Raw genomic sequence first — 13,601 nt, 5'->3', positions numbered from 1 at the left:
AATCAACAAATAACAACTTTAAAAGGAACAGGTTCTGTATGAACATGGCAAATAAACAGCTTTGTGTATTTGTAAGCAGCTTGCAAATACAGTAATTTCCACTGTGGGTTGGTCCCTGAAAGAGCCATTTATTACTGACTTAAATTATGCTGAACTGAAAGGAGGTTTCAGCAACAAGTATGCTATCCATTTCACTCCGTAATTCTGGGTAAGAAGCATATGTCCACGGTAGTTCCAGAACTGCCCCACAGGTATGAGCAACTGGACGTCTTGCTAGTCCATCTGTTGGTGTCAACAGGATCTCAATCTTGCCAACCGAGATAATATCTGACGCTGTGATAAACCTTAACAATTTTCTAAGTCCTGCATCATCCAGTCCCCTGATATACTGTTGCAGAAAATGCAAGCTTTGATTCTCTGCTTGCGTCGTAGGAGATGCTGTCAGCAGCTTCAAAAGTTTTTTTGTTGTTGGCTTTTTATCGTTATACATTTGTAAGAGATCTCGTGGGTTTACAAATGCTTCTCTTAGGGTGTTGCTAACAATTATTGACATCTTCTCTGCAGCATATCTCGGTTTTTGGATCAACTGCTTGTGTGCCACCTTAAGAAGGATGTCTTTCAAATTGTTTTTTGTCGGAAAAGTTGTGTATCCAGGCGATCCAGAAGATCTAATAGTTCATCTTTATCCTCTTCTGAAAGATCATCTTTTAAGGCAGTGGTTATCAGATCTCTATCAGACTGAATCATGTACAGGAGGAAACCTTCAAAGAGCATATCATCTGACACGTTATTCTCACCAAAAATAAGTGCCACCATGAAAACTGGCAATGTGACAAGGAAAGTATCCATGGTCTCGATATCCTTTCAGCAGAATTCGGCCAATGGATTTCCACTCTTCTTCCTGCCATCTCGGCGTCAGTGATGGAACTCTAATGTCCTCCCCCTCTGCCGTGTGGTTCATAAACTCTGTCCAAAATGCAGCATAGACATCCCTTGAAACACCATCTGCATCAGCTCCTTTTTCATTGATGTAGGTGTACTTCAATTGGTGTTTGAGCAGTGCTACGTCCTTAAACTGGTTAATCATCTCATCCACAATATGGACTCTGTGAAGTTTTATGGTGATGATACATTGAAGATCGAATGTAGCAACAGAATCACTTGCTTGATCACATGTGTCTAGAATTCTGAATGTTGCTGTACTTAATGCGGGAACAGTGACTGATGGGATGACCAGGTCATCGACTTCAAAATGTCATGATCCTGCCGCTCGAGCCCGGGCTGTGCGGGTGTCCTCGCGGTTGTGCTGATTGGGAGGCGCACACCTGCGCCTCATGCGGGCTGATTATCCTGTGTATTTATATGACCTCGATGACGACTGGTCCCCGCCAGATCGTTGAGCTTCATGTCCCGTTCGAGTACTCCTGTATCCCTGATCGACAACCCGTGTGTACCGACCTTCGCCTGTTCTCCGACCAACCCCGTAAGCCTGACTCCTTTGACACTTCTGCCTGCTTTCATCGTTCTCCCGTGTACCGACTCCTGCCTGGCCGCTCACCTGCTCTCTTCGCTCGACGTCTCAACTACCGCTGCTGCATCTGACTGCCTGCCCGATCCCCGACCACGGAATAATAAACATTTCTCACGTCAGCTGGAAACATTTCTTTTATTGAAAGGATCGGTGCTGGTCGGCGCTCAGGAGACAAAGACGACACTCAACAAAAGACCAACGTTCCCAAATGCTATTTAGCCTCAATAACTTGCATATTTATTTCGACCAAATGCAAGTTCTCAAAACACAGTTGACATTGCGTGAAATCAATCATATGAGCCCCTTACCTATGCCGAGAAGGTGGAGAGCCGTTCACCCAGGTAGAGGTCCGCTTGTCAACCAGCTGGGCGTCCGTACGAAACCCGCAGCAGACTCTACCTGTTTGTACTCTACATCTCTCTATTATACTTTTCAGTTGCGTGCGAGAGGAAGGACGGATGGCCTACCCGTCCCACCTGGCGCCGCAACAATTGTTTCCTGATTTATTATTGACACCTAAGTGTGTCCTTCAGGCTCTGAGAAACATCTTACGCAGCCATAACTATCAAGACATCCCACAACAATGTTCGTCTTTGGTATGCATGTGAACAAGATAGTGAAACGGTCAAGACGTCTTGACCAGAAAAACAAGTGAGTGAAAAACAGGTGAGTGGAAAAACAACTTATATAACCATGGTTGCACAATACATTCGGGTATTCGACGGTTATGGGAAGCATCACTAATTAACACTCCTTTCACTCCCCGAACTACCTTGCATCGTCCGAGTCCTGCATTTGGGTCCTGCTCCCGTTCCGATGGGTCGTGACAGAACGATCTGGCCAAAACAGGACCCAGCAGGAAAGACCCGGCGTCGCCGGGACCGACGCAAGGTAGACCGTCTGCTGGAGGACCAAGCCTGTCCGATCCGGGTAGGCTCCTTGTCGTCCTCAGCTTCCGTGTCTTACGCTCCGCCAGCGAGGCATGAATACGTCCCGACCACGACCTGTCCGGCTCCTCATATTCTTCTAGACTCTGACTTTTCGGAATATGAGGAGGACCTTGATTTGTATGACTGGCTGCCTGCGTACGACTCCGATGATTTTTATTATGAATCTCTTTGCCCGGTCTTTCATCCCAGTCAGTTTGTTTCACCTCCCCGCGTTTCCAGCACCCGAGCGTCTTCGCCCGATAGGTCCGAGTACACTAACATGTTTGTGGGAACCCGCTTGGCCATCTACCCGGGACTTCCGCGTGGCAGCCAGAGGAGACGCCCCGGCCGGTCGCTCCCTTGTGCCTCCCACTGCGCGGCGACTAAGACACCGTCCTCCCACTCCTCCCCGGCAACGGCAAAACCGGCAGACCCGCAGCTAGTGGCGAAGCTTCCAGCCCAGAGGGAGGAGGTGTTCTGCCGCGAAATGCAGGCGCAGATAGAGCGGCAGAGTGCTGAATTGGCGGCTCTCACGGCTCAGGTCCGGCAAGGACTGGCGAACCAGCCGAGCTACGCTGACGTCGCAACAGCGACGGACTCACTGCTGACGCAGATTCACGTTGCAGTGGGAATGGACCCGCCACCTCGCCAAGTGCACGTTGCAGTGGAACGGACCCGCCACCTCGCCAAGCGCACGTAGCTGTGGAAACGGATCCGCCTCCTCGCCATTCCCACGTCTACGTTTTGGCTGTTCCGAGCAGAGCTCACGCGGCAGTCGGAACTGACCCGCTCCCGAGACACGCCCACGTGTCAGTTTCAACGGACTCGTTACGGACTCATGCTCACGCGGCAGTTGGAACTGACCCGCTCCCGAGACACGCCCATGTGTCAGTTTCGACTGACTCTCTGCCGACTCTCGTTCACGTCGCCCTGGAAACGGATCCGCCACCGCGCCACGCCCACGTTGCTGTTTCAACGAATGCACTGCAAGCTCAGGTGGCAGTGGGGACCGACCCGATGCCGCCTCACGTTGCTGTCCAGCAGCTGGTGACGTTTCCGCAGCCGCTTCTCGTCCGTGCCCTGGAGTACCAGTGGAGACCGGCCCGCGGTCGCTCCCCCTTCCTGCTCTGGTGGTGATGGTGATGGTGGAGGTGGTGATGCCGCTGCCGCTGCCTTCTCACGTTCCTGTCCAGGAGGAGGTCGCGATGACGCCGCCGCCTTCTCACGTTCCTGTCCAGGAGTACCACCGGCGACCGGTCCGCGGCCGTCCCACGCCCTTGTCTCGACGGCGGCAGGAGCTGGGGATTTCTGATGAGCCATCCGTGGGGACCCTGGTGCTTGGGGTCCGGGTCGTCCTCCTGACCTGTCCACCCGGACGCCTTGCGTTTGGTGGCCTAGATGGCCACCAGACTGGGATTGCGCTGATTGGGAGGCGCACACCTGTGCCTCATGCAGGCTGATTATCCTGTCTATTTATATGACCCCGATGACGACTGGTCCCCGCCAGATCGTTGAGCTTCATGTCCCGTTCGAGTACTCCCGTATCCCTGATCGACAACCCGTGTGTACCGACCTTCGCCTGTTCTCCGACTAACCCCATAAGCCTGACTCCTTTGACACTTCTGCTTGCTTTGATCGTTCTCCCGTGTACCGACTCCTGCCTGGCCGCTCACCTGCTCTCTTCTCTCAACGTCCCAACTACCGCTGCTGCACCTGTGACTGCCTGCCCAATCCCCGACCACTGAATAATAAACGTTTCTCCCCGAACTACCTTGCATCGTCCGAGTCCTGCATTTGGGTCCTACTCCCGTTCCGATGGGTCGTGACACAAAATGCTGGATGGGATGATGTATCAAAGTATCATCACTTGTCAGAGGTTCTCCGAGGAAACACTTCTGATGTGTCAGAACGTGCATCTGCATCTAACTCCTTCAAATGATCTGACTGAGTGACAATGGTTTGAAGATCATCTTCATGCGAGTCTCTCACTTGTAGGTTGTTTGCATCAGAGCTTTCACCAACAGAGTCTATGAGTGCAAAGATTAAATCTTAACACTCCCAATTTCAGCACTTTATAAAAGTCTCCAATTGTGATATCATCATCATCAAGTACAGCTTCCTCTTGATAGTCCAATATGTCAAAACTAAATGCTCCACATCTTCCAAATCTATTTTTTCCATTCGGAAAGAAGATGTCTTTGGCATACTGTAATATGTGAGCTTTTTTGGACTGTTTGGACACATCAAGTGTCCTTGTTCCCCCTCCCATGTGTTTCTTTATTTGTTTACCTTCATGAATCCACCCCAACTCAACTTTCCTGGTTGGCGTTTTAGCCCATTTGCTGTTTTTTTTACGCTTTCCAGTTGCAGTCTCCTCATGGTCACTTTCATTATTTCCCAACACCCAATGTTTTCTTTAGCTTTTCAAGCAATGAATGTTTTCGGGATTCTTTTGTTCTTTTACTTGCACCTTTGTTTTGCGTACAAAAGCGTCTTGCTGCTATCCGATCTCCATATCTTGGAATGTAGTCAGCCAAACTGTTGTCATCTATGAAGTCAATGACTGTGGCATCAATCTATTCAAACAGAAACAAACGTGAGCACAATTCATTGACAGTTAAATTATATAGACTGATACCATTGTATAATGCAATTTTGTTGCAATCTGAAAATGTTACACGTCAAACTAAATACTGGAGGAAACCTGGAGTGAGGATAAGCAGTTGCCCGACGATACAATTCTGTGACGATACTAGAGCCACTTCTATCATGGACCCATACATATAAAAACCGTGTGTCACTGAGGAGCTTTTGTCTTCTTCTTTGGCTATCCTGCCAGAAGACACACGTCTCCTGTGCGGCAGATACCTAGATAAGACCCGGACATCTGTATTGCACATTCCTTTGTAATAAATCCATTTGCTGTTAACTTTTTCTAATCATTGGTCATATCTTCCTCGACCCGTGAACACGCGTACGGTCCAAACTCGCAAATCCCTACACTTCTGGTCATAAAAATCAAACGAAAAACAGCAGTGTTATTGTGCCATCTCACGACGTAGTGTATTCGTATGCAAACTAATTCATTGAGCGTCGTTCAGCACTGTTGTAAACTTGCGGACTCCTAAATTGTAGCTGACTGGGAGGCCGCGACCCACTTTTGGTTCTTAGCCTGCCCACCAGTTGGGAAACCGTGCCCTGGACTCAAGGATTCCTAATACAGCATGAATTTGCAAACATCATGCAAATAATTTCTCACCAGAGTTTCCCTGGTCTTACTTGTGTTAACATGTGTTGGCTAGCAAGCATAAAAGAGCACAAAACCATATGATGCCAAGAATAAACTTACTGTCATGATCCTGGATTCCAGCCAGGGCTGGGCGTGGCCGTCTAATCGGAAGGGTCACACCTGCGCCTCATGACCTCCGATTAGACCCAGTACATATAGGACCCGGGGGACGACAGAGACTCTGCTAGATCGTTGCCTCTCATGCCTCGTTCCCGCACTACCGTACTCCTGACGTCTACCTCCCGTGTACCGACCAACGCCTGTCTCCCGACCTACCCCGTAAGCCTGCCGTTACTGATCTTGCTGCTTGTTTGGACTGACTCCCTGGTAACCGACATTGGAACGAATAAAGGCTTATTCCGCACTGCTTACCTCTCACCTGAGTCGTGCATTTGGGTCCACCCCCGAGTCTCGTCCGTGACAGAACGATCTAGCCAAGAACATGGACCCAGCCGACTCTGAAGCCATTCGCCGTGTGCTGCAAGTGCAGGGCAAACGCCTGGGTGAGCAAGAGGCTGCTCTCCAGGGTATGACTCACCAGATCCAGGAGCTCTGCACCCAGCTGCAACCGTGGCTAGCCTCCCAAGCTAGCGCGGCCGCTCCTGTGCCTCCCCCGTGCCACCATCACTCCGCTCTCTCGACCAGAGTGGTTCTCAGGCGACTCCGGTAACGTCAAGCCCTTCCTGGCGCAGTGCGATCTCCACTTTGAGCTGCAAGCTTCCGCGTTTCCCACGGACCGCTCCCGGATCGCCTTCGTCATTTCCCACATGACAGGGAGGGCGGAGGCATGGGCCACCGCCGAGTGGAGCCGTAACTCGGAGACCTGCCGCTCGTGGGCGAGCTTCGTCTGCGCGCTCACCCAGGTGTTCCAGTATGCGGCTCCGGAACGCCAGGCGGCGTCGTCACTCATGACAATTCGCCAGGGGGTCGCCGCGTGTCCGACTACGCCATTGAGTTCCGGATTCGGGCTGCCGAGAGCCGCTGGAATGAGGAAGCCCTCCATGACGCGTTTTACGAGGGACTGTCCCCACAGATCCGTGGTCACCTTGTGGCCATGGATCTTCCGCCTTCGCTCAACTCCCTCATCGCATTGGCCCTCAAGGTGGACCAGCGCCTCACCGTGCAGAGACAGATGGAGGGCCTGAGGGAGGAGGAGAGGGAGAGTCGCAGTCCGGTTGTTTCCGCTTCCCGGCCACCCGTGTTGTCAGGTTCACCGGAAGCCATGCAAGTGGAGGGGCTTGGCAGCTCAGCGGAGGAGCGCTTACGTCGGCGACGAGAGGGACGCTGTTTTTACTGTGGGCGTTTGGGACACTTGATCGCCCGTTGCCCGACTCGACCAGGGCATTCTGACATCAGGATCGCTACTCCGGTGAGTGTGCGGTACACCGCGACGGGGTCAGGGAGGTCCCTTCTTCACCTCACCTTGGGAACGGACTCCCGTTCATGCTCTGTGACGGCTTTCATAGATTCTGGGTCGGAAGCAAACCTGATAAATCCCCGCGTGGTCGAGGAGCTGGGGGCGGCAACCTTTCCCACGCAACGGTTTCGTCACGCCTATGCCGCCAACGGCAAGTTCCTTTGTCGGGTTACACATCGTACTCAGACGCTACGTATGAGCTTTCCGGACGCTCACTCGGAGCGAATTAGCTTTCATGTCTTCGACGCACGTAGTAGCGACATCATCTTGGGCAGTCCGTGGCTCAAACAACATAATCCGCACATAGATTGGACCACGGGTCAGATCAAGACTTGGGGTGAGGACTGTCTCAGTCGTTGTTTCGCTGTCCGGAGAGACAGGGGTATTCAAGTCGCGCCGGTTCGGCTAACAGAACCTGGTACCGGCCTGGACCTGACCGCAGTGCCCTCCTGCTATCATGACCTACGGGAGGTCTTCTCTGAATCTAAGGCAAAGTCTCTACCGCCACTTCGGTCATACGACTGCGCGATTGAACTCCTGCCAGGCACCTTTCCTACCAGAGGGAAACTGTTCTCTTTAACAGGACCAGAGCATCAAGCCATGAGGGACTACATCGAGGACTCGCTGGCAGCCGGACTCATTCGCCCCTCATCTTCACCAGCCGGTGCGGGGTTTTTTTTTTTGTCAAGAAGAAGGACTCCACGCTGCGACCCTGCATCGACTACCGAGGACTGAACGACATCACAGTCAAGAACAGGTACCCTTTGCCGCTTATCTCTACAGCATTCGAACTCCTCCAGGGAGCCCGGATCTTCACCAAGCTCGACTTGCGCAGCGCTTACCATCTGGTGCGGATTCGGGAAGGGGATGAGTGGAAGACGGCGTTCAACACCCCCACAGGGCACTATGAGTATCTTGTGATGCCCTTTGGACTGACAAACGCTCCGGCCGTCTTTCAGAACTTCATTAACGACGTGCTCCGGGAGTTCCTGAACAGATCTGTCTTTGTTTACCTGGATGACATTCTCATCTTTTCAGCAGCACCAATTATACGTGAATGAGGATAAGTGTGAGTTCCATCAGGCATCCGTGTCCTTCCTGGGCTTCGTCCTGGCTGAGGGAGAGATACGTATGGATCCCGGGAAGGTCGACGCGGTGCTGCGGTGGCCTACCCCCACCAACAGGAGGGACGTGCAGAGGTTCTTGGGATTTGCCAATTTCTATAGGAAATTCATAAGGAACTTCAGTTCCGTGGCCGCTCCTCTGAATTCGCTCACTTCGCCAAATACCACCTTCGACTGGTCCGGGACCTGCCAGGAGGCCTTCGGCAGGCTCAAGGCAAGTTTCACTACTGCGCCCGTTCTCATTATTCCGGATCCCGATAACCAGTTTGTGGTGGAGGTGGATGCATCGAATTCAGGAATCGGAGCAGTCTTGTCGCAGAGGAGTCCCAGGGATGGAAGGATTCACCCGTGCGCGTTCCTGTCTAGAAAGTTGACCCCGGCAGAGAGGAACTACGACGTGGGAGATAAGGAACTGCTGGCGGTCAAGAGTGCGTTGGAGGAGTGGCGGCACTGGCTGGAGGGCTCGCAAGTACCGTTCGTTGTCTTCACGGACCATAAGAACCTTGAATACCTGAAGTCCGCGAAGAGGTTGAACGCCTGTCAGGCCAGGTGGGCTCTATTTTTCACCCGCTTCCGCTTTAAGGTGTTTTACCGCCCAGGCTCCAAAAACGGCAAGCCGGATGCACTCTCGCGGGTCCACGAGGGAGGGCGCACTGACTCAGACGCCGCTACTATCCTGCCAGCGGGGTGCTTCGTGTCCGGGTTCACCTGGTCGATCGAGTCGCGGGTGAAGGAGGCCCTGGAAGAGACACCGCCACCCGCGGATTGTCCGTCGGGCCGTCTTTTCGTCATCCCATCTCTGCGGGGAGACGTCATCAACTGGGCCCATACCAACAAGACGGTCTGCCACCCGGGTATGGCGAAGACACGGTCAGTGGTCGAACAAAGGTTCTGGTGGCCTAACCTCAGCAAGGATGTAAGGGAGTTCGTCAACGCCTGCCCGGTGTGTGCTGCCAATAAAACTTCCCGCCTACGGTCCGTTGGTGAGTTGCAACCCCTGTCCATCCCCTTTCGTCCGTGGTCACACATCGCGATGGACTTCGTTACCGGCCTGCCGCCTTCACAAGGGAACACAGTGGTGCAGTCCATAGTGGACCGTTTCTCCAAGATGGTCCACTTCGTGCCGCTCCCGAAGATCCCGTCGGCCAAGCAGACAGCCCAGTTGGTATTAGACGAGGTCGTCCGTTACCACGGTCTACCCCAGGACATCGTTTCGGACAGGGGTCCGCAATTCAGCGCCCGTTTCTGGAAGGAGTTCTGCAACCTCATCGGCGCTTCAGCAAGTCGGACATCGGGTCATCACCCAGAGTCTAATGGCCAGACTGAGAGGATTAACCAGGAATTAGAGACCGGTCTTCGATGTCTGGTATCCAGGGACCAGAGCATGTGGAGCCAGCACATCAAGTGGGTGGAGTATGCCCACAATTCCCTACCCTCCGCTTCAACAGGTATGGCTCCACTCCATGTCGTGCATGGGTATCCTCCGTCCCTGTTTCCTCCACTGGTCACAGAATCCACAGTTCCGTCGGCCCTGGCCGTGGTGCGACGCTGCAAACGGACCTGGGAAGCAGCTCGGAGGACACTGCTGCGCATGAGCAGCGCCTACAAGGCCGCAGCAGACCGCAAGAGGAGGGCCGCACCAGAGCTCAGAGTGGGACAGCGAGTGTGGCTCTCCACCAAAGATCTCCCGCTGCGGACGGAATCCCGCAAACTTGCTCCCAGGTTCGTTGGCCCGTTCCCTGTTTCCAAGGTTATTAACCCGGTCGCCGTCTCGTTGAAACTGCCCAGGTCGATGAGGGTGCACCCTACGTTCCACGTCAGCAGACTTCGCCCGAATCGCACGTCGTCGCTGGCTCCTCCGCTCAAGTACCCCCCGCCCCCCCGCATGGTCGACGGTGGGTTGGTGTACACCGTGCGCCGGTTGCTGTCTTCCCGCCGCAGAGGGAGGGGGGTCCAGTACCTGGTGGACTGGGAGGGATATGGCCCGGAGGAGCGCTCTTGGATCCCCTCCCGCTTCGTCGTGGACCGCTCCCTCATCAGGGACTTTCACGCGGCTCACCCTGATGCGCCTGGGCCGTCCAGAGCCGGCCGTTGAGGGGGGGGTACTGTCATGATCCTAGATTCCAGCCAGGGCTGGGCGTGGCTGTCTAATCGGAAGGGTCACACCTGCGCCTCATGACCTCCGATTAGACCCAGTACATATAGGTCCTGGGGGACGACAGAGACTCTGCTAGATCGTTGCCTCTCATGCCTCGTTCCCGCACTACCATACTCCTGACGTCTACCTCCCGTGTACCGACCAACGCCTGTCTCCCGACCTACCCCGTAAGCCTGCCGTTACTGATCTTGCTGCTTGTTTGGACTGACTCCCTGGTAACCGACATTGGAACGAATAAAGGCTTATTCCGCACTGCTTACCTCTCATCTGAGTCGTGCATTTGGGTCCACCCCCGAGTCTCGTCCGTGACACTTACATGTTCTTGCTCCATGCGTAAGAGGGAATCTTCAGGTACACCACGACCATTGTTTTCTAATGGCGTGTCACTAGGAAATTTCACATGCCTCAATTTGATAGGACTGGAAACAAATTGGGAAATTTATCAGCATCGATGTGTAAAACCATTTTTGTGCCATTATCATGGTGGTGCAGCAGTAACTGTCATTTTGATTTTTTTTTACTCTGGATGCATTTCCTGGCGCAACCTTTCTGCATTTATTCGGAAAGAGAGCTGTAGCCAATCCCAGCTAACTTCGGGCAGCGGCAGACTACACCCCGAACTGGTCACCAGCCAATCGCAGTGCAGATGTCGACACCATCACTGAGCGGGAATCGATCCGACGCTGCCTTCACTCAAAATGTCCCTCTGAAGGAAACCCAAACTACAACGTGGGCCACAAGAAAAATGAGTTTGACACCCCTGCACTACACGATCAGAAAAAAAATGTAACAAGTTACTGTGCTTTAATAACTTTATTACTGCCATTTGTCTATTCATCCTATGTCTGTTTATGAATTAACATCTATTGTACAGGCAGTTTTACCCGAACACTGGCATAGACTGAGCAAGAGCTGAATGACATGGAGAAAATAGCAGAAAGAAACATGTGGATACACCTTACACACTGTAAAAGGTAATCTCAGCTGAGTCACCCAAAGAGAAAGGTGAGCAAATTCCAGCATACGGTGGGTTCTGTCACGACCCATCGGAACGAAGGTAGGACCCAAATGCAGGATTCGTCAGATGCAAGGTAGTTCGGAGTAAAGCGTTTATTATTAAATGGTCGGGGATCGGGCAGGCAGTCAGGTCCAGCAGCGGTAGTTGGGACGTCGGGCGAAGAGAGCAGGTGAGCGGGCAGGCAGGAGTCGGTACACGGGAGATCGATCAAGGAAGGCAGAAGTGTCAAGGGAGTCAGGCTTACGGGGTCGGTCAGAGAACAGGCGGAGGTCGGTACACACGGGTTGACGATCAGGGATACTAGCGTGCTGGAACGGGACATGAACCTCAACAATCTGGCTGAGCACCAGTCGTCATCGGGGTCCTATATATACACGGGATAATCAGCCCGCATGGGGTGCAGGTGTGTTCCTCCCAATTAGCGCGAGCGCGCGGGCACCCGCACAGCCTGGGCTGGAGCGGCAGGATCATGACAGGTACAGATTTATAGTATCTGAAAATACCTGAAGGCTGGTGAAGATTTAAATAGATTAGATTTTTTTTTTTTTTTTACAAATGGGAAAAAAATTGTTGTTATTAATGTAGAATGCAGCTAACAAGGTAAACTATAGTTATATCACATGCATGGGCCCTCGGCCACTAATGCGTGTCATTCCAGCAGAAATCCCAACACAGTGTACCCTGGAGGTAATGACTAAAACAACTCCAAACACCACTTGTCAGAAATGGAAGTGTTTATCCAACAACTAAGGCAGTAAATGATAAAAAGAAATTTTCTACTAATGTTACATTGACTAATTTCTCCTGTCTTAGCTTTACAGGGACAGATTTTAAGGTGGGAAGTCTCAACAAAACATGGTGTCATGATATCCATCTGCAAACTGCCACACTGCTCCCATGCAGAGATTTGTGGTGGTGGTGTGCTGGTCAAAAGTTGTATGACACACTGATAAATGCAGCAGGAACGTGTGCACTGGTATCACTGCTCTTATCTGTGACTGTGTTTCCATCCAAAGCAGAGGATATACAATTAGCCACATCCATCTTTGGACCTCTTCTTGGGTTCTTCCGAAGGCGAAGGTCCTCTTGGAAAGATGGAGATCCGACATACATTGATGCAATTGGCATCCCACAAGGCATACCAGATGACTATAAGTTGGCTAACCAGATTGCTGCAGGATGGGAATCCATCTTGTTATGGATAACTCAGAATAAAAACGTGGACAGAATCAACTACAGACATTACAATGTACAGAAACTAGGTAATTATACGGAAGCAGGCTTTATTGCCATAAGAAAAAAACCCAGCTACAACCTCACTCATGTTCCAGAACCACATAGCGGTCAACATGCCCCTGGCCGAGAAGGGTGGGAACTGCTCAATGTTCAGGGACAAGTCTGAGCGGTGGGGAAAAAAAAGTTTGGCAAATCTAAAAAATTTGGTGTTCTCTCTCCTAGTTTCTATAGCTGTTTGCAGCTATTCTTGCATTGTGTGGATGTTGTATTCCCAGCATAAAGGCATCACTTAACCAACTTTTAACCACTGCTATTGCCCCGACAAATTTAAAATTGGCAGAAATATTTCCACTAATGGCACAACAGGGTAATGACAGTGATATTGTTGACCATGATGATGAGGTTATGACTTCTCTTCCAGACCTGTTCTCTGATCCAGAAGATTACAAGTAATTAGTGCTATATTTTCCTCCGAGTGTAATTATGTAGAATAAAGCCGAAACGGTGATCTATTAGATGATGTGAGGATTTGAGCAAATGTAGGATAAAAAGGAGGATAATGTAGAAATAATTGTAAAAAGAATTAAGTAACTGTTTCGGACTGCAATGAAGAAATGCTTTGCGCTGCTCCAATTCGGTTACTTTCCTGCCTGTAATGAAGAATGCTTTGCTTCTGCTTGCAAAGAAGAAATGCTATGCTCTGCTACAATTCAATAGCTGTTTCTGCGTGCAATGAAGAAATGCTTTGCTCTGCTCCAATTCAGTTACTGTTTCTACTTGCAATGAAGAATGCTTTGCTCTGCTCTAGATAACGTGGTAGCAAATGTAGGATAAACAGGAGGGAAATGTAGGAATAATTGTGATTATAATTATCATACATCTGCTTCCAATAAAGAAAT

Source organism: Syngnathoides biaculeatus, chromosome 15 (assembly GCF_019802595.1).
Source record: "Syngnathoides biaculeatus isolate LvHL_M chromosome 15, ASM1980259v1, whole genome shotgun sequence".
In the NCBI taxonomy this organism is placed as follows: domain Eukaryota; kingdom Metazoa; phylum Chordata; class Actinopteri; order Syngnathiformes; family Syngnathidae; genus Syngnathoides; species Syngnathoides biaculeatus.
The sequence above is the reverse complement of the archived record's forward strand: the minus strand, read 5'-3'. Positions refer to the sequence as shown.